Source organism: Hordeum vulgare, chromosome 5H (assembly GCF_904849725.1).
Source record: "Hordeum vulgare subsp. vulgare chromosome 5H, MorexV3_pseudomolecules_assembly, whole genome shotgun sequence".
In the NCBI taxonomy this organism is placed as follows: Eukaryota; Viridiplantae; Streptophyta; class Magnoliopsida; order Poales; family Poaceae; genus Hordeum; species Hordeum vulgare.
Genome location: NC_058522.1, coordinates 395,529,086 through 395,549,858, shown reverse-complemented (window position 1 = coordinate 395,549,858; position 20,773 = coordinate 395,529,086).

The following is a 20,773-nucleotide window of genomic DNA, read 5'->3' as shown; positions in this document are numbered from 1 at the left end:
TTGTCTGCAAAGTAAAGGAGAAAAGCTCAATCGTTGAGCGTATGCTCAGATTGTCTGAGTACGACAATCGCTTGAATCAAGTGGGAGTTAATCTTCCAGATGAGATAGTGATGGTTCCCCAAAGTCACTGCCACCAAGTTGTGAGAGCTTTGTGATGAACTATAACATATCAAGGATAGATACAATGATCCTTGAGCGATTCGCGATGTTTGACACTGCGAAAGTAGAAATCAAGAAGGAGCATCAATAGTTGATGGTTAGTGAAACCACTAAGTTTCAAGAAAGGCAAGGGCTAGAAGGGATACTTCGTGAAACGGCAAAGCAGTTGCTGCACTAATGAAGAGACCCCAGATTAAACCCAAGCCCGGGACTAAGTGCTTCTGTTATGAGGGGAACGGTCACTGCGGCGGAGCAACTCTAGATACTTGGTAGATAAGAAGGCTGGCAAAAGTCGAAAGAAGTATATTTGATATACATGATGTTGATGTGTACTTTACTAGTACTCCTAGTAGCACGAGGGTATTGGATATCGGTTCGGTTGCTAAGTGATTAGTAACACGAAGTGAAAGCTACGGCATAAACGGAGACTAGCTAAAGGCGAGGTGACGATACGTGTTGGAAGTGTTTCCAATGTTGATATGATGAAAACGTCGCACGCTCCCTCTTCCATCGGGATTGGTGTTAAACAAAAATAATTTTTATGTGGTGCTTGCGTTAAGCATGAACATGATTGGATCGTGTTTATTGCAATACGATTATTCATTTAAAAGAATAATAGTTACTCTATTTGCTTGAATAATCACCTTCAATGGTTTATTGAATCTCGATCGTAGTGTTACACATGTTCATGATATTGGTGCCAAAAGATACGAGGTAATGATGATAGTACCACTCACTTGTGGCACTGCCGCCTGAGTCATGTTGGTATAAATTGCATGAAGAGGCTCCATGATGATGGATCTTTATACTCACCTGATTTTGAATCACTAGTGACATGCAAATCATACCACATGAGCAAGGCCTTGTTTTCATTGAGATGAAACAAGATAGTAACTTGTTGGAAGTGATACATTTTGATGTATGCAGTCCAATGGGTGCTAAGGCACGCAGTGGATATCATTATGTTCTTACTTCAATGACGATTTGAGTGGATACAAGAGTATTTACTTAATGAATCACAAGTCTGACATATTGAAAAGTTCAACTCTGTTTCGGAGTGAAGTTCGTCGTAACAAGAGGATAAACTGTCTACGATATGATCATAGAAATGAATATCTGAGTTAGGAGTCTTGGTACGCAGTTAAGACAATGTGGAAATTGTTTCGCAGTTGATGCCACCTGGAACATCATAGTGTGATGATGTGTCTGAACGTCATAGCCACGCATTATTTTTGTATGGTGCATGCTATGATGTCTCTTATCGAATTACCACTATCGTTTATGGGTTATGCATTAGAGACAACCGCATTCACTTTAAATAGGGCACCGCGTATTTCCGTTGAGATGACACAGTATAGACTGAGGTTTAGAGAAAGCTAAACTGTCGTTTCTTGAAAGTTTGGGGCTTCACACTTATGTGAAAAAGTTTCACTCTGATAACCTCGAACCCAAAGCGGATAAATGCATCTTCATAGGATATCCAAAACAGTTGGGCACATCTCCCATCTCAGATCCGAAAGCAAAGTGTTTGTTTCTAGAAACGGATCCTTTCTCGAGGAAAGGTTTCTCTCGAAAGAATTGAGTGGGAGGGTGGTAGAACTTGATAAGGTTATTGAACCATCACTTCAACCAGTGTGTAGCAGGGCGCAGGGAGTTGTTCCTGTGGCGCCTACACCAATTGAAGTGAAAGCTTATGATGGTGATCATCGAGCATCGAATCAAGTTACTACAAATCTCGTAGGTTGACAAGGTCGCGTACTACTGCAGAGTGGTACGGTAACCCTGTCTTGGAGGTCATGTTGTTGAGCAACAATGAACCTATGAGTTATGGAGAAAGCAATGGTGGGCCCAGATTCCGACAAATGGCTGGAGGCCATGAAATCCGAGAGAGGATCCATGTATGAAAACAAAGTGTAGACTTTGGAAGAACTACTTGATGGTCGTAGGACTATTGAGTAAAGATGGATCTTTAAAAGGAAGACAGACGACGATGGTGATAAGTCACTATTAAGAAATGCTCCACTTGTCACAAAGATGTTTCCGACATGATCAAATAGTTGACTATGGTGAGACTTTCTCACTCGTAGCGATGCTAAAAGTCTGTTAGAATTATGTTAGTAGTTGTTGCATTATTTTTGAAATATTGCACATAGGATGTCAAAACATTGTTGTCACGCCCAAGATGCGACCCTATCCTCAATTTGGCACGAAGGCCTCGTCAGGGATAGAAGCGCATCTCGTCGTGTCGCAAGAATGGATATCGTCACAAGTACATGCACTGAAAAGAAGAGATATATATAGAGTTGGCTTACACTCGCCACAAGCTACATCAGAGTCACATCAGTACATTACATAATCATCAAGAGTAAGAGCAGGGTCCGACTACGGACGAAAACAAACGGCAAAAGAAGAACGACGGCCATCCTTGCTATCCCAGGCTGCCGGCCTGGAACCCATCCTAGATCGATGAAGAAGAAGTAGAAGAAGAGGCAACTCCAAATGAACGATCAACGCGCTCGCGTCAAATAACCTTTACCTGTACCTGCAACTGGTGTTGAAGTAATCTGTGGGCCACAGGGGACTCAGCAATCTCATTTCCAAAGGTATCAAGACTACCAAAGCTTAATGGGTGAGGTATGGTTAAGTGGTGAGGTTGCAGGAGCGGCTAAGCATATATTTGGTGGCTAAACTTACGAGTACAAGAATAGAGAGGGGAAAGATCTACGCATAGCGGACGTGAACTACAGATGATCAAATGAATGATCCTGAACACCTACCTACGTCAGACATAACCCCACCGTGTCCTCAATCGGAGTCAGAACTCACGGAAGAGACAGTCACGGTTAAGCACACAGTTGGCATGTTTTAATTAAGTTAACTTCAAGTTATCTAGAACCAGTGTTAAACAAAGTTTCCACGTTGCCACATAACCGCGGGCACGGCTTTCCGAAAAGATTTAACCCTGCAGGGGTGCTCCAACTAGTCCATCACAAATTACCACAAGCCGCATAGAAATCCTCAATCACGAAGCTCGCGATCTCGTCGGATTCCCTAATGGAAAACCTCAACTCTGAGATTACCCAAAGCATCACCGAAATCCCGATGCACAAGATATCTCATCAAAGGTAAAACTAATCCAGCAAGGCCGCCCGACGTGTCGACGATCCCGATAGGAGTCGCATACCTCGTTCTCAGGACACGACGGATGAGCTATGGTTACCACGCCAAACGCCGAGTTGCCCCGGGTAGCGTTAATAAGCTGCTCTGTTTTGGACTAACACTCATGAGGAGCACTGGCCCGGGGGTTGATTAAGATAGTCCGCGGGTGCCGGCGGGTCCCTATGCAATTTTATTAGGTGATTAGGCAAATGTAGTACCAATGTTGGGCCTTGCCAGACCAGCTTTAATCTAAAACGAATTATCAAGGGGGTCCCCATAACAACCCCGGTCGTGTTAGGAGCGCTCATTTATGGAACATAACACCGGTAGCCGGTAACTAGAGGGGGCAAAGGTGGAACAAAACACCAGGCTAGAAAGGCCGAGCCTTCCACCTTTTACCAAGTATATAGGTGCATTAAAATTGATAGCATTTAATATGGTGATATAGCAAGGAACCCATGTTTTCACATGGAAGCATCTGCACCTGCAACTAGCAATGCTAACACAGGGTTAAGCGAGCGGTAACATAGCCAATCAGTGGTTTGCTAGGTCGAACAGGTTTGAAGGTTTCATGGCATTGTTGAGAGGCTGAATTTAACAGGTGGTAGGCAACGAGACATAAACGATAGAATCGATAAACTAGCATGGAAATGATAGTAATGGTATCTAGGGAAATGATCATCTTGCCTGAGATCCCGCTTGGAAGAAGAATGCCTCTGTGAAGCAGACGAACCGACGTAGTCGAACGGGTCCTCACATCCGACACGCTTACGGAACTCTATCGAGACGGAGGGAAACGGAAACAAGCATCAACACACGATATTCACCACACGATGCACAACACATATGATGCATGAGCTACTGAAAACATGCAAGTCACGGCATGACAAATCACACAATCACACCTACACATTAAGTGAAGTTCAATATGCACGAGTTGCATATTGACGAAACTCCACGTTATTTATTTGGTTCACTCCCGGTTATCTACACGGCAATATTAATGTTGTCAAACATGCAAGAGGTGAAGCGGAAATTAAACTACCTATCTAGGCATTTTAAGTGAGGTCGGAAATGACATATAGCACCTCCGAAACGACCTCACATGTTAATTTACAATTCTGTCCAGATCTGAATTAACACCTTTAATTAGTTGTTAAACAGCAAAAAAAAATAGGTTCACGTGATTCTACGCGTCAAGGCAAGCAATCTACACATAAAGAACATCTCCAACGGAGCTATGGTTCAAAAGATACAAGCACCGCAAGATATGATGACATGAATGCAAAATGTGTGCAACGGCGGCTACGAGTACTTCAAAACATACAAACAGCAAGGGAAACTGAAACTACACGAGATTCTAAGCAAGTTTCATGTAGGACTCGATCAAAACGGAGCTACGGTTCACAAACTACGAACAAAACAAGAAATCCCTACAATCTGCCCAAAATCAGCCACATAGCATATTCTACGCCTCACAACTTCGGCTACACAACTCCGATACGCTCAAGAAAGGCATGGCACGGAAGAGGGCAAAAAGCACTACCACGAACATCTAACAGCAACTAGCATGGCATCATGGATCGCTAGGAAAAGAAGACACAACATGGCATCTCAAACACTATTCCAGACTTAGTGAAAATTACACCTCGTGAAAGTGCAGTTTTCAGCCTGAAGGCATATTGAAAGCAGCAAAATCTATAGCTACAGGTCTCCAAATGGCATGAAACTTTCCAGCATGCTAGAGAAACACAAGGGGTACAACTAACTCCATTGGACCAACCTCAAAAGAGCTACAGATCACAAGATGCAAGCAAGACAAGACAGCAACAAAATATAACAGATTCCAGACTTAGAAATATTTCAGCACGTCCAAAACAGCACTATTTCTAGCAACTTGATAGCAAGCAAAACACACCTAAACAAGCATTTCTATTGCAACTAAAAATACCAGGGGCTAAACAAAACATCCAAGATCAACTCTCTACTTGACAACTAATTCAAACGAGGCACGAAATGAATCCTACGAATTAAACAAAAGAGCATCACGGCAAAATATCTCGCGAACTAACTTGCTCTAATGCTAAAACTAATTGCACAGAAACATATACAACATGTGGGGTTTGCAACAAAAAATGATGCCACACATTAATGCGAGATAATACCTATATACGGGAAAATAAACTACCGGCAAACCCTACACGCAAAAATATCAATGACCGCTCTAAAATACGCGGAAAAATAGTCTCTAAAACATGGACATTTATACCACGGCATCCGGGCTATCCGTACTCGCGCGAAAAATAGATACCGGACGTTCCCCTATTGGGACAACACGCTAAACAAAGCATTTGGCGCATTAAACTAGCTCCAATAATTATGCAAGTTTTTTTATAAACGGGTTCTACTCGAGAAACTACACGAAAAGCATATAAAAATCATCGCGATCCGACATACGGATAAAAAGATAAGATCGTTTAAATATTTAGCATTATTCTGGAATTAATATATCGCCAGATAAATAGAAAATGCCGCTCGGGCCGAATCTGGAGCTTAACGGGCCTAACAGAACGGCGCAAATCAGCTAAGCCACGCCTAGGCGGGGAATAGAGGTGACAGCTCACCTTGGGGCCTCTCAGCCTGCTCGGCGGGGAGGAGGACCTGGGCCGACGGGGCGGCCCACGGGGCGAAGCGGGAGGCCGGGCAGCTCGGGCCTTGGCAGACCCTGGAGGCGGCGCTGGCGCTTGGCCTAGGGCGCTCGGCCCAGGCGCGCTGGGGCGGCCCACGCGGGCGACGGGCGGCTGCGCCTCGTCGAGCTCGGGTCATGGCGGCGCGGATCTGGCAGCTGACGCTGCTGGCGGCACCGGCAGGTGCATGGGCGGCCGAAGGGAGCGGCAGGGCACGAGGCGGCCTGGCGACGGCGGCTCGGCTTGCGGGGCGCGGGAACAAGCGGCGGCGCGACACGCAGGGCGGCGGGGCACGGGAACAGGCGGCGGCGCGACACGCAGGGCGGCGGGGCACGGGAACAGGCGGCGGCGCGGCACGCAGGGCGGCGAGGCACGACGCGGATCTGACGCGGGGGCGGCCGGCGAGCTTCGGGCAGGCGGCCGCCGGCGGGCTCGGGAGCGAGGCTGCTCGGCTGCGGGCAGGGGGCGCACGGGTGCACAGGAGGCGGCGGTTGGCGGCGGCGCAGCTGGGAGGCTCGGCGCAGGGACGAGAACGGGGCGGCGGTGGCGGCCGGATGGGCCTGCCCGGGACCGATCTGGGCTCGGCGGGCCCGCGGCGGCTGGGGGAGGAGAGAGGCTGTGGGGGCGGCTAGGGTTTGGGCGCGGAAAATGAGGCAGGATTAGGGGGAGGCTGTCTAAATGTGATGGTGGGGTATATATAGACAAACGGGGGGCTCGGTTAACCGGAATCGCGTTCCGGATCCAACCGCGGGGTCGGATTCGGACGATTCCGAACGTGGGAATAGGTACGTGGCCATGTAGAGGGGTTTACCGAAGACGAGAGGGAGAGCGGGCGGCGCGGCACGAATTTAAAAACACCGACAGACGTCCGACGGTAGCCCGAATATGGTGCCGCTACGGGCGACGGTTCGGGTACCAGACGGTCTCCGATCGCGACGAAATTCGACAGGCGGCCTAGCTATATCAAATCGCGACCGCGTGCCATGTTTCACCTCGATCCGAGGAAGTTTAAAACGCACATTAAAAACAGGGTTTCGACGGTGCCGCGGGTGCGTGCGTGTGCGGTCGGACTTAGAATGGACAACGACGAGGACCGGCAACTACTAGCGGTTGCAAGTTTTGAAAAACGGGTGGCAACGGAGACGCCGATGCAATGCAGATGATACGCATGATGCGATGATGCTGCGGCAACTGAAAATACCCACACGACGAAAACGGAAAGAAAAGGGGAACCTTCTCGAACGTCGGCATCGGGCTGTCACAATTGTTTCCTCGACGGTTTCCTTGAGCAAACATTGTATGTGATACAACCAGAAGGTTTTGTCGATCCTAAAGATACTAACAAGTATGCAAGCTCCAGCGATCCTTCAATGGACTGGTGCAAGCATCTCGGAGTTGGAATATACACTTTGATGAGATGATCAAAGATTTTGGGTCTGTACAAGGTTTATGAGAAACTTGTATTTCCAAAGAAGTGAGTGGGAGCACTATAGAATTTCTGATAAGTATATGTGGTTGACATATTGTGGATCAAAAGTAATGTAGAATTTCTGTAAAGCATACAAGGTTGTTTGAAAGGAGTTTTTAAAGGAATACCTGGATTGCGCTACTTGAACGTTGAGCATCAAAGATCTATGGAGATAGATCGAAAGCGCTTAATAGAAGTTTCAACAAGATGCATGCCTTGACAAGTTTTTGAAGGAGTTCAAAATAGATCAGCAAAGAAGGAGTTCTTGGTTGCGTTGTAAGGTGTGAATTTGAGTAAGACTCAAAACCCGACCCTGGCAGAATAAAGAGAATAGACGAAGGTCATCTTCTATGCCTTGGCCGTAGAATCTGAAGTATGCCATGCTGGGTACCGCACCTGATGTGTGCCTTGACTCAAAGTCTGTTGAGAGGTACAGAGAGTGATCCATGATTGAATCACTAGCAGCGGTAAAAATTTATCCTTAGTAACTGATGGACTAAGGAATTTTTCTCGATTATGGAGGTGGTTAAAGAGTTCATCGTAAAGGGTTACGTCGATGCAAGCTTTGACACTAATCCGAATAACTATGAGTAGTGAAACGGATTCGTATAGTAGAGTAGATATTTGGAGTATTTCCGAATAGCACATAGTAGCAGCATCTATAAGATGACATAAAGATTTGTAAAGAACACACGGATCTGAAAGTTTCAGAACCGTTGACTAAAACCTCTCTCACGAGCAAGACGTGATCAGACCCCATAACTATATGGGTGTTGGATTCGTTGGAATCACATGGTGATGTGAACTAGCTTATTGACTCTAGTGCAAGTGGGAGACTGTTGGAAATATGCCCTAGAGGCAAAAATAAATTAGTTATTATTATATTTCTTTGTCCATGATAATCGTTTATTATCCATGCTATAATTGTATTGATTGGAAACACAGTGCATGTGTAAATACATAGACAAAACATTGTCCCTAGTGAGCCTCTAGTTGACTAGCTCGTTGATCAAAGATGGTCAAGGTTTCCTGACCATAGGCAAGTGTTGTCACTTGATAACGGGATCACATCATTAGGAGAATCATGTGATGGACTAGACCCAAACTAATAGACGTAGCATGTTGATCGTGTCATTTTGTTGCTACTGTTTTCTGCGTGTCAAGTATTTGTTCCTATGACCATGAGAGCATATAACTCACTGACACCGGAGGAATGCTTTGTGTGTATCAAACGTCGCAACGTAACTGGTTGACTATAAAGATGCTCCACATGTATCTCCGAAGGTGTTCGTTGAGTTAGTATGGATCGAGACTAGGATTTGTCACTCCGTGTGACGGAGAGGTATCTCGGGGCCCACTCGGTAATACAACATCACACACAAGCCTTGCAAGCAATGTGACTTAGTGTAAGTTGCGGGATCTTGTATTACGGAACGAGTAAAGAGACTTGCCGATAAACGAGATTGAAATAGGTATGCGGATACTAACGATCGAATCTCGGGCAAGTAACATACCGAAGGACAAAGGGAATGACATACGGGATTATATGAATCCTTGGCACTGAGGTTCAAACGATAAGAGCTTCGTAGAATATGTAGGATCCAATATGGGCATCCAGGTCCCGCTATTGGATATTGACCAAGGAGTCACTCGGGTCATGTCTACATAGTTCTTGAACCCGCAGGGTCTGCACACTTAAGGTTCGACGTTGTTTTATGCGTATTTGAGTTATATGGTTGGTTACCGAATGTTGTTCGGAGTCCCGGATGAGATCACGGACGTCACGAGGGTTTCCAGAATAGTACGGAAACGAAGATTGATATATAGGATTACCTCATTTGATTACCGGAAGGTTTTCGGATTTAACGGGAATGTATCGGGAATGACGAATGGGTTCCGGGTGTTCACCGGGGGGGCAACCCACCCCGGGGAAGCCCATAGGCCTTGGGGATGGCGCACCAGCCCTTGGTGGGCTGATGGGACAGCCCAAGAAGGTCCTATGCGCCAAGGATAGAAAATCAAAGAGAAAGAAAAAAAAGGAGGTGGGAAAGGAGAGAAGGACTCCACTTTCCAATCCTAGTTGGACTAGGATTGGAGGAGGACTCCTCCTCCCTTGGTGGCGCAGCCCTTGGGGCTCCTTGAGCCTCAAGGCAAGCCTCCCCTCCCTCCTCCTATATATATGGAGCTATTAGGGCTGATTTGAGACAACTTTTGCCACGGCAGCCCGACCACATACCTCCACGGTTTTTCCTCTAGATCGCGTTTCTGCGGAGCTCGGGCGCAGCCCTGCCGAGATCAGATCACCACCAACCTCCGGAGCGCCGTCACGCTGCCGGAGAACTCATCTACCTCTCCGTCTCTCTTGCTGGATCAAGAAGGCCGAGATCATCGTCGAGCTGTACGTGTGCTGAACGCGGAGGTGCCGTCCGTTCGGCACTAGATCGAAGCGGATCGTGGGACGGATCGCGGGACGGTTCGTGGGACGGTTCGCGGGGCGGATCGAGGGACGTGAGGACGTTCCACTACATCAACCATGTTTCTTAACGCTTCTGCTGTGTGATCTAGAAGGGTACGTAGATCGGAAATCCCCTCTCGTAGATGAACATCACCATGATAGGTCTTCGTGCGCGTAGGAAAATTTTTGTTTCCCATGCGACGTTCCCCAACACTTCGGCCCAGTATTTTTGATAAATCTGGAAAAAAAATCCTCGTTGATTTTCACGGCGTTTGGAGTTGCGTAGAATAGGTATCTCAACTTTGCTCCACTTTCAGGCCAGAATTCCAGTTGTCGGCATTCTCCCTCTTCATGTAAACCTTGCAAAATAAGCGAGAAAAGGCATAAGAATTGTACCGTGAAGTGAAATAACAGCCCAAGAAGCGATAAATATCAACATGGAAACATGATGCAAAATGGACGTATCAACTCCCCCAAGCTTAGACCTCGCTTGTCCTCAAGCGAAAGCCTAGCTCAATAAATATGTCCACATGTTTAGGGAGAGAGGTGTCGACAAAACAAGATACGAACATGCATGCATCATGATCAATATCAGAATAGCAATACCAACATATAATCTCTCATGCTAAAGTGATAATTCCTTCACAAAGTAAAGCATGGATCAAGAACCTTACCGAGAAGTAACAACCGACAGCCTTTAGTCATTGAAGCTATTGCAATTTATCACAACATCAGAAAGAGTCAAATAAGAGCTTGTAAAGCAAATCCACATACTCAATCATTCTTTCGTTCTCTACAATTGCTACAACTCACGTGGTACTCATGAGATCAAAGTTTTAGCTGGACACAGAGAAAGATAGGGGCTTACAGTTTTGCCTCCCAACTGCTCACCTCAAGGGTAATGTCAACAATAATAATTCATGAATGCCTACCTCCAAGTTGACATATGAATATAGATATTTCCCAAGCATATGATGTTAGCCAAGATAAAGGAAAAATAGGGAATTGGTGAAGATCACCATGACTCTTTGAGGGACAAAAAGTAAAGGTACAAGATAGGCCCTTCGCAGAGGGAAGCAGAGGTTGTCATGCGCTTTTGAGGTTTGGATGCGTGTCACCTTAGTGCGGAGGAACGTCACTTTATATTTCCTCCTGTGATAAAGAACTTTATTATGCAGTATGTCGCTTTTATGTCTTCCTCATCACAGGTTCGTATAAAGCTTATTTTCCACACACTAATAGATCATACATATTAGAGAGCATTTTTTATTGCTTGCACCGATGACAACTTACTTGAGGGATCTTATTCAATCCATAGGTAGGTATGGTGGACACTCATGGAAAAACTGGTTTGATGGTTTATGTATGCACAAGTAGTATCTCTACTTAGTGCGGGAGGTTTGGCTAATGTGAGGTGGAAGCAATCATCACATGCTAAGGGATCTCTAATCATATAACATTGTTCGGAGCCAAGCAAACACAATTCATTATGTTGTCTTCCTTGTCCAACATCTACTTCTAGGCATGCAATAGTTTAGTGAGTGTTCACAATCATAGATGGTGTCAGAGATGACATATTTATATGTGAACCTCTCCTTCTTTATCACTTCCTATTAATTGCAACAATGAACAAGGTCTACATTTGCCTACCCTCAACAAGTTTCAATCCTCATTCTTTCTATATGTGAAGCCATCACTTCCCATAAGATCATTCCATGATCTTTCATGCTTTTGTTCTATTCTCACTCTTTTGATCATGGCAAGAGGAAAATACCTTCAACTAAGATACTCTTTATTATATGGCTCACGAGCTCGAATGCATCAGGGGTGACACAAAGAAAAACTCAAGACTAAAACACTAAGACTTTTAATCTACTAGAGAAAAAGAAAACTGAAAAGGAAAATTAAAACAAAGGTAAAGGCAAAAGATGTGATGGTGATACGATACCGGGGCAACTCCCCCAAACTTGGCACAAGCCAAGGGGATTGCCCATACCAATGCCCAGTTGTCTTCCTTTGGTGGTGATGGTGGAGTTGTTGCAACATGAGTTTGATCCTCCATCTTCCAAGGGATAGGTGCTCCATCATGGAAACATGAACGAGTCTCCGGAATCCTCAAATCTGCAGCCAACCGTATTGATTTAAATATATACTCATACTCACAGTTTTGGTTCTGCAGGTCATAGATCTGGGCCTGGAGTTGATCAAACCTGTCATAGAGCCTAGAGAGGTGCTTCCCAATGTCATTGGCGTCAATCCTGTGCTTGTTGGTGAACTCCGTGATCATCATGTGGTTGGCGTTGAGTCCATGCTCCACCATCCCTTGGCACTTGAAGACTTGTTGCTCCATTGCTTCGAGCCTCGTCTCCACGCTTCCGGTCTTCTTAGGCCCCTCAACATCACAGATGTGCAACATCACCTCACGCATCTCGATAGATTGAGGGTGTTGCAGCACTCCCGTGAGGTAGGGATTGATGACCTTCTCGAAGATCTTGTCCTTCGGAGCTTTTGGGGAAGTCATGGCGATCTAGATCTGCAACAGAAACAGGCTCGAAATGAAAAACAAAGGAAATTTGCATGATGCAGGGGTAAAACGAAACGGAAGTATATATAATGATTTTTTTTCAGACCAGAAGGAGTACCCCGCATGAAAATGGAGTCCGGGAGGCGCACGAGGTGGCCACAAGCCCTCACGGCGCGACCACGGGGTGGGCATGCGCCGTGCAGGCTTGTCGCCTCCTCGCGCACTTTCTGGACTACTTCCAATTTTTGTATTTTTTCAAATATTCCAAAACGGAGAAAATTTCCTACTGGAAAAGTTTTGGACTCTCTTTTCTTACCGAATCACATACCTCTTCGTTTTCGGAGTCTGAAACAGGCTGATAAATATCCCTTAGGTATTCTTCTGGAGTTATGGTATTGATAATATTGCTTTCAACATTTATGGGAGTACCTGAGATATAATGCTTGATTCTCTGCCCATTCACCACTCTCGGACAATTACCTTCCGTGTTGTTGATCTTGATAGCACCGGAACGATATACTTCCTCAACAACATAGGGTCCTTCCCATTTGGAGAGAAGCTTGCCTGCAAAGAATCTTAAACGAGAGTTATATAGCAAGACATAATCACCTACATTGAACTCACGCTTTTGTATCCTCTTATCATGCCACCTCTTAACCTTCTCGCAAGCTAATATCAAATAACCTCTTATCACCGGCAAGTTTGAAATCAAAGTTGAGCTCTTTGATTGCCCAATAAGCCTTATGCTCTAGCTCAAGAGGTAAATGACATGCTTTACTGTACACCATTTTGTACGGAGACATGCCCATGGGATTCTTATAGGCAGTCCTATAAGCCCACAGTGCATCATCGAGCTTCTTAGACCAATTCTTTCTTGACCTGTTGACAGTCTTTTGCAGAATCAGTTTAATCTCTCTATTGCTTAGCTCTACTTGACCATTGGACAGAGGGTGGTAGGGAGACGCAATTCTGTGGTTGACATCGTACTTAGCAAGCATTTTACAGAAAGCACCATGAATGAAGTGTGAACCACCGTCGGTCATTAGATATCTAGGGACTCCAAATCTAGGGAAGATGACTTCTTTCAGCATCCTGATAGAGGTGTTGTGATCAGCACTACTAGTGGGGATAGCTTCTACCCACTTAGTGACATAATCAACAGCAACTAGGATATGAGTATACCCGTTGGATTTTGGAAAAGGTCCCATATAATCAAAGCCCCAGACATCAAATGGTTCAATGACAAGTGAATAGTTCATAGGCATTTCCTGACGTTTGCAAATATTACCTATTCTTTGACATTCGTCACAAGACAAGACAAACTTACGGGCATCCTTGAAGAGAGTGGGCCAATAGAAACCTGATTGCAATACCTTGTGTGCAGTTCTATCTCCCACAAGGTGTCCTCCGTAGGCCTCGGAATGACACTTCTGTAGGATCTGTCCCTGTTCATGTTCAGGTACACAATGTCTAATAACACCATCTACTCCTTCCTTACAAAGGTGAGGATCATCCCAAAAGTAATGTCTCAAGTCAAAGAAGAATTTCTTCTTTTGCTGGTACGTGAAACTAGGTGGTATATATTTGGCAACGATATAGTTTGCATAATCAGCATACCACGGTGCACTACGTGAAGCATTGATGACATTCAATTGCTCATTGGGAAATCTATCATCAATAGGTTGTGGGTCATCAAGAACGTTCTCCAACCTAGACAAGTTATCTGCTACTGGGTTATCAGCACCCTTTCTGTCGACAACGTGCAAATCAAATTCCTGTTTTTCGTTGGATATAGGTGATCATGATTCATTATTACTGACATTATCCCTAAAATAAATAAATTGGGAGGCGAAAAATTAATCCCCTATCTTCCTATGTGTTTGATTGAAACTTCTTGTTATAAAAATATGCCTTGAGTGTCAACGATCATGGAAGACTAAATGATAGTTGAGTATGTGGAATTTGCTAAATCAAAGCTCTTACATAGACCCTTCCCGAAAATTATATGAATTGTCGTTGCTTGAGGACTGGAAATATAGTTTGCTAGCTTTCAAGAAAGTTTATGGTCTATACTTTAACATGTGAATAGCTTGTTACTAGATCATGAGAAGTTTTATGAGAAAAAAGTTGTTGTTTTATGATGCTAGAAAAAGTGATTGAAAGCTTGGGGATGCTCATACGTCTCCAACGTATCGATAAATTATGAAGTATTCATGCCATGTTTGCCTATGTTTTTAACACTTTTATATGGTTTTGATGCACTTTATATGATTTATTTAGAACTAACCCAGACTGACGTTGTTTCAGCAGAATTACCGCGGTGTTGTTTTTGTGCAAAAAATGAAAGTTCTCGAGATCGCCCGAAACTTATATTTTTTTTGGAGGAAATAATAAATATTGGAGCGAAGAACCACCACAGGGGAGCCGCCTGTGGGCCACAAACCAATAGGGCACCCCCCCTAGGTCGTCCCCTGATGGCTTGTGGGGCCCACGTGGGTCCGTTTGGCGTGATTCCAATGTTGAATAATCCTATATATACTCGAAACTCTAGAAATAAAGAGATACCTTCTGCTCCACTGCTGCAACTCTTTGTATCGACGAAAAACCAATCTAGAGAGAAAAGAGTAGCGAAAATAGGAGAGAAATAAAGAGAGAAATGCAATCTCGGAGGGACTCTCGCTCCTCCGGGAGCCACGGCGGCCAAGGAATAGAGGGGAGAACCTCTTAACATCTAGGGATAGTCCATGGAGGAGTAATCCTAAGGGGGGGACTCTCTCCCCCTCTCTTTCGGTGGCGCCCGAGTGCCGCCGGATGAACCATCGCTGTGGTGATCATCTTCATCACATCACCTTCCCTCATATATCTATGGCGGTCCACTCTCCCGCACCCCACTGTAATCCCCTACTTGAACATGGTGTTTCATGCCACATATTATTAATCAATGATGTGTTGCCATCATATGATGTTTGAATAGATTTATGTTGTCCTTTGGGTTGATTGATGATCTTGATTGATTTGGGTGTATGTTTTATTTTGGTGCCCTTCGTGCAGCGCACACGTGAGTGTGATTCTCGTTGTAGGTTTTGGAATATGTTCATGATTCTATTATAGTGGGTGGCTAGAGTGACAGAAGCTTACACTCGAGTAAGGGAGTTGTTTACATACAAGAGTAAAGGGGGCTTGATGTTTAATGCTATGGTTTGTTTTACCTTAATGATCTCTAGTAGTTGTGGATGCTTGTTAGAGATCCAATCATAAGTTCATATGATCCAAGTACGGAAAGTATGTTAGCTCATGCCTCTCCCTCGTATAAAATTGCAAGAATGATTACCGATCTTGTTATCAATTGTCTAGGATGATTCCGCACTCCATACTATTATTATTACACACTCGCTATTTATAATATATTGTAATATATTCTAACTCTTCTTAGTGCAGAAACTATTTTCATAATTAATTCTCCAATATCATGCAAAGCTATACTCTTTATACCCACAACATTGTTTTATTTCTTGTTACTAGATAGAAGCAAACGTTCGGTGTATTTAAGGTCGTATTGGTGGCAGATAGGACTTGAGAGAAAATTGGTCTTACCTTTACTCCTTGTTGGTTCGACACTCCATACTTACCACTTCCATCTTTGGAAAGTGCTATGATGATTCCTTGCACTTGGGGATTATCATTCCCTTAGGACCTATGGGTCTATAGTAGTATCTAGATGGTTCTATCTATCTTTTGGACCTCCAATACCATGTTCTCATTCTTGATCGAGTTCAATTCAATGTAATTGGTGGTGTGTTTGTCGATACATGATGAATTGTGACTTTATGATCAGATTGTTCATTGAAATCAATTGAACCTATCTCGGTTTTGTTGTTGCATAATTAAATAGCGTTGTGTGCTCTCCGGCCTATCTTTTTTCTTTGGCCAAGTTCGATGGATTTTTCTTGAGAGGTGGTTGTGATTTTTAGTCTGTTCAATCTTGTGATGCTCTAACCTAGTGACGAAAAGGGTCGAAACACGTATTTTATTGTGCCATTAAGAATAAAACGACGGGGTTTAGTCATGTTGATTGACTTCTTCATGTCTACATTATGTCATCTTTCTTATTGCCATACTCTATTTCTTGCAAACTTAGTACTTTGAGGTGCATTGTTGGATAGCAGTTTTGGGTTGGAGTATTAGTAGTAGATGTAGTTGGATTAATAGTCTGCTTATCACATACATAATGCTTATATGAGATTATGCCATGAATGATCATAGTCATAAATATTGCAATTTGTTCAATTACCCTACTGTAATGTGTTTACCATGTCATTCGCCTATTATCAAGAGAGATGTCACTAGTGAACCTATGACTCCTCGGTATATTCTCTATTAGTAAATTCGTCTTCAAAATTACTTCTTTTATTTTCCTTATTGTTTTACCACTACTTAACTCTATTTACTTTTAATCTTGTAACGAGCAAGACAAGGGGCTTGACAACCCTCATATCACAGTGGGTGCAAGTTTTTGTTTTATTTGTGTGTGGGTGTTTTTTTATCTTGCTCACTTAGTTGACTTCTACTGGATTGATTACCATGGTTCTCTAACCAAGGGAAATACTTTGACGTTGTTCTACTTCACCCTTCCTCTTTGGGGAATCCAAGCAACTCCTACGAGAGTAGCGGTTAGACAATTGACTCTCGATGCAGGTCGTGACATACATTGGACACATCCCTCACTTCATCACTTTTCGGGCACATCGTAACAAGTGGCTACTAGAACCATGTTGTATATCAAGATGAGATCGCACACACTGGTACAATGTTGTAACTGTAAGTCTTCATAGCCATTCCCATTTCATATCATTGTTTACATTAAAAGGGTTATTTAAAGGTTAAAAAAACTAAAACATTTTGCAAGGATAATAATTATCTCGAATCTTTGTCATGGAGCACATCCTCTCATGGTTTTGATACCCAAAATCACTCTTGAAAAATGGTAGAGGAATATATGCAATCACAAACCGAATTACACAAGGGAGGCATCATGATTCCCCTTCCCAACGGTCACCGGAGTGGCCGATAGAGGGAAGGTTGATCCATGGTTTCACCGGATCAAGAGGGAGGCTTTTCATAGCCACCTTGCGAAAGGGGAAAGAAAGAGTTGTCATTCCAAAATAAAAGTAAAAAATAGTAGTCTATGTTTCTTCTTTTAACACAATACAAACTCATACACTCACCCTACGAATGCATGCACACACACCCTATCTTCATGAGCACCTAGAAGAGACTAGGCTCACACATTATTTTTAGATTGACGAAGTCACCACCGACGCCTTTGTAGTGGAGGGGAATGTCTCCTCCATCTCAACGTACATCCCGAGAAGTTTTGAAATAAATTCAGAAAAATGCGAACAACAGTATCAAGTCTAGAACTTGAAACCTGATGGGATGGGATACCATCCAACCATAAGATGGTTTGCAATCTTTTTTCTCAATAAAATGGTATAACCTCCGTTCCTAAATATAAATCTTTAAAGATTACACTACAGATTACATACGAACTAAAATAAATAAATCTATATTTTAAAATATGTTTATACATATCTGTATACAATCCATGTGTAATATTTTAAAAGGTTTATATTTAGGAACGAAGAGAGAGTAATCTTTAGACAACCCTAGAAAGGCAAACCTGGTTTACATAGAAACGCCCTATTAAGGCAAGAACCCAGCTATTGTGTTTAGCTAAAGAAAGAAGAGATCGTGCCGACGACGCAAGAAAATACTAGAAAATATAGTTTCGTACCGGAAAACGACACCATGACGTGTCCTGAGAGAGAAAAAAAGAGGCACCATGACAGTAGTAGCACATAAAGCGGTTCAGATCACACGGCTCTAAACCAAAACAGGAAAGTACATCGTCACGAGCTGAGTCACCTCGGAACGCGCAACCCTGCTGAGTCGTTGCATCCCTCCCAATCCCATTGGACGTCCCTCTGCCCCCAAGTACACGTAAAGAAATACTCTGCCACACAAGTGGGCCGCCATCATTACTCCCAAGATTGACGTCGAAGCTCGCTCGACGCCTCCCTCTTGCACGGGGATATTTTTGCCGACCGGCCGCAAATAAACTTTACTTAACGCGGCACAAAAGGAATATCAGTATCAGCCCGAGGGATGCTCCGGCGAGCACGTTATCACAAATGGAGGACGACTCGGGAGTTGCGATGCGGGCACGTTACGGCCGTCGAGATATTCCTTGGCCCTTGCCCAAGAGGCAACGACTCTTCCAGATTCTCGTTAGGCTAGATTTTTTTTTTTTGAAGTAGTAGTGGTAGTTTTGTTTAACATTTGAATTTTGAAACGACCACTTGATCTATCTTTCTGTCACCATTGCAGCTGTCTTGTTTTAGGAGTAGATGAGGAGGGTGACCGGAAAGCTGCACCCTAGATCTAATAGATGCCTACGTTCGAACTTCCAAGTACTACGTTAGCTGTGCAACGCGCTTTCAGGTTAAATAGAGCCGTTTCTCAGGAAGAAAAACGAAAACAAAGTTAAGTAGAGCCGTGGGGTCACGTACAGCAAACGTGTAAAGCTATGTGTGCAAGGGTTAACGTCCACTTTTGCGATAAGGGCTGCATTAACATTCACTTTTTGCGATAAGGGCTGACAAGAGCAACTTTAACAGGACCATCCATTCCGTCCGCGGTCGTTCGCTTGGGTCGGCGCGGACACAAAAAGCGACCCAACGCGTCGACCTTAACGGATGCGGGTCCGTTTTTCGTCCGCAAGTGAACCATTCCCGATCTATTTTTGAACCGGATTTGCGTCGGTGCGGACACGCGACGGACGCGCGCACGCTCGCCTTTTCTTCCTCCGAGTCCGCTTGTCGGAGGCACATTGGCCTCTCCACATCCAACCCTCGCCCGCCTCCTTCGTCGTCCATTTTTTCGGTGACTCTCCCAGCTGCCGGCACCTCCACATTCGCCCAGCAATACCGCCCACTCCCACGTCGCCCGCCGCCGTCGCCGTCTTGCCGACGGGGAGCCAACTGATTCCCACTCCCGCACCCCCACCACACAGCCCGCCGGGGAGCCGCCTCGTCGCCCGGTCAGATCCTCACCGGCACGCTTGTCGGACACCGATAGTGCAGCTAGCTGGTCCGTGCGCGCCACGACTCCCTTCGCCGGCCGTCTTCTTCGTCGATGCCCGCAAGGTGTTCAACAGTTTGCCAAGGTACAAAATGGACTCCGCCGACGAGTTCTTTTTTCATAATTTCCTTTACGACTCCGACGATTCGTCGTCCGATGACCAGGATGAGGTATTGGCTCCCGTGTTGGTCCATCACCAGCTCAACGGCCAGTGGTCATTGTTCTGTGGCTCCATTCCGGGCCACCTTCCGGTGTTGAATCGCAACCGAGAGAGCAGACATTTCCTTCTTTGAAAGGACTACTTTGATACAACAAACCCGTTGTTCAAGCATCAAAAATTTCGCCGCCGTTTCCGTATGAGTAGGCATCTTTTCAACCGTATTAGAGAGGGGGGTGGTCGGCTATGATGACTATTTCGAGTGCAAAGAGGATGTCGTTGGCAAGATGGGTTTTTCCTCTTATCAGAAACGCACTGCCGCCATCCGAATGCTTGCATACGGAGTGCCCAGTGATCTTATTGACGAGTACGTCCGAATGAGCGAGTCTACTTGCCTAGAGTCCCTGTATAAGTTCTGCAAGGCTGTTATTGTTGTGTTTGGCCCTGAGTACTTGAGAGGGTCGACTGCCGAAGATACAATCCGTTTGTTGGCGATGAATGCCAGCAGGGGCTTCCCAAGGATGCTTGGTAGCATAGAGTGCCTGCACTAGGAGTGGAAGAACTGCCCTTCTGCTTGGCAAGGGCAGTATAAGGGTCATGTCAAGGCTTGCATTGTCATACTAGAGGTCGTTGCGTCTGAAGATCTCTGGATCTGGCACTCTTTCTTTGACATGGCCGGATCACACAATGATATCAACGTGCTTCAGCGCTTGCCGGTGTTTGCTAGGCTTGCCGAAGGCAACAGCCCAGCGGTGAACTTTACTGTGAACGGCCACAACTACGACAAACGATACTACCTGGGTGATGGTATGTATCCTAAGTGGACCACTATTGTCAAGACAATACCCAACCTTGTCGGAGAGAAGAGGAAAAGATTTGTTCAAGAGCAAGAGGGTGCTAGCAAGGATGTCGAACGTGCCTTTGATGTTTTGCAATCTCGATGGGGCATCGTTCGGTATCCTGCTAATACCTAGAGCACGCAAAAACTGTGGGAGCTGATGACTGCTTATGTGATCATACATAA